This window comes from Myotis davidii, unplaced genomic scaffold, assembly GCF_000327345.1.
Source record: "Myotis davidii unplaced genomic scaffold, ASM32734v1 scaffold16, whole genome shotgun sequence".
Lineage (NCBI taxonomy): Eukaryota > Metazoa > Chordata > Mammalia > Chiroptera > Vespertilionidae > Myotis > Myotis davidii.
In genome coordinates this window covers 267,615-269,808 of record NW_006287821.1, presented here as the reverse complement: position 1 = coordinate 269,808, position 2,194 = coordinate 267,615, and positions in this window count along the sequence as shown.

Genomic DNA, 2,194 nt, shown 5'->3' with positions numbered 1-2,194 from the left:
GTATATTGTATTGTGTGTTTACTACTTGAAGTCTAGTCTCCTTCTGTCACCATCTGTACTCCCTATATAACTTTCTATCTGCCCTACCCCCTTTCCCTCTGTAATTACTATGCTGATGTCTGTGTCCATGCGGTTATTTTTCCTTAATCCCTTCATCTAGATTATCTAATCTCCCAACCCCCCTATGCCTGACAGCTGTTCAGCTTTTTCTGATTTTGAAAATCTTCAGAATAAAAACATCTAGGAAATAATAAATAAAAATAATTCATAGCTCTAAGCTATATGCCCGAGATGAGTCAATACATCTGGAGCAAGGCCTAGGAACCTATACCTTAACTAACACTCCAGAGAGTTCTATTATAGATCATACACAGACCACATTTTGAGCCGTTTTAAATATTGTTTGCTGGATGATTCAAATCCTTGAAATGGTGGGATCCCCAGGTTTGAAATATTATCATAAACTCTGCGAGTTAAATTTGGTTTGCCTAGTAGCTCATGCCAAACCCTCATTTCTCAAACAGCATCTTTCTTTATTTAGGGATCTTCATCCCAATTCATAACATGAGGAGCTATTGACAGATGACAACTACCTGTCTTTTACCTTTCGAAGGTAGGTACCTTTATTAGTTTCCTATGCTGCATAATAAATTATCACCGACTTAATAGATAAAAACAACATGCAATTATGATTTCATGATCTTCTTAGGTCAGGTGTCCAGACACAGCCTAATTGAATGTTGTGTTCAGGCTGCAGTGCAGGTGAGAGCAGGGCTGCTCTCTCATCTGAGGCCTGGAGTCCCCTTCCAAGCTCACTGACTATTGGCAGAATCTGGTTTCTTGCAGCTGAGTTCCTCAGCAACTAGAGGTCACCCACCTCTCCCTGGTGCATGGCCCTCTCCACAGTTGGCAGTGTGCTTCTTTAAGGCTGGCAGGAGAGTGTCACCACTTCACATGTCTGAACCTCTTAATGTTAAAGGACTCACTGGTTAGGTCAGGCCCACCCAGAATAATCTCCTTTCTGATGACCTCAAAACTGCAAAATCTCTTCACCTTTGTCATACAGTATAATCTCATTAAGGCTGTGGCTAGTCAATCATATTCACATGCCCAGTTCAAATGCAAGTGGAAGGGATTATAAAGAGTGTGTATGCCAGGAAGCAAGAATGTGGGACCACCTTTGAGTTCTGCCTATTATAGTACCTGCAGCAGCCAGACTCTAGGATGGCCCTCAGTGACCCTCGTATAATCCTCTCCTACATTGCACCAGGGTTGGTCTGTGGAACCAATAGAATATAGCAGAAATAATACTTTACTTCTGAGATTAGGTTATAAAAGGAACTGCACTTCTGTTTTGGTTTCTCTCACTCTCTGATCACTCACTCTGGGGGAAACCAGCTTCATGTTGTGTGAACAGCCTTGTGGGCGGGGAAATGGGCTACAAGGCAAGGAACTGAAGCCCTGCCTGGCCAGCATGGCTCAGTTGTTGAGCACCGACCTATGAACCAGAAGGTCACAGTTTGATTTTTGGTCAGCGCACATGCCTGATTGCAGACTGGATCCCCAGTAGTGGGCGTGCAGGAAGCAGCCAATCAATGATTCTCTCTCATCATTGATGTTCCTATCTCTCGTTCCCTTCCTCTCTGAAATCAATAAAAATATATTTTTTTAAAAAGGAACTAAAGCCTTCAACCAACAACCAGGTGAATGAGCTTGGAAGCAGTTTCCCCAGCCCCTTTACATGACCATGGCTCTGGCCAACACCTTAGCTGCAATCCCATTGTACTGGGCTGCATATGTGGCACTTCGGCCAGACAGGTCATGCTGTGCTGTATGTTCCTAAAACACATAGATAGGAAGGTGCTGACATCAGGCCAGGCCTTGAGATATGGTCTCATGGCCCCTTCCCAGCACGCAGGCCTTCTTTCTCAGAAGGCCCGGCAGGCTCATTCCAAATTTGGGAGACAAAAGACTGGAAAAAGTATAAATAAAGAGAGTGTCCTCCATATTGGGGGGCCCAGAATTTGAAAGACACATTTTCTCTGGGCCTCCACAAAATTTAATAATAAAATGTAACTCCTGTAGTCATCGCTGCAGTTCAGCCTTTGCTTCGGCAGGGTGCTGTGACTGTGGTCAGCTGGCCAGCTTAATAAAGGCTCTTAAATTTAAATTCTGAGTCGGTGGTCTATCTTGC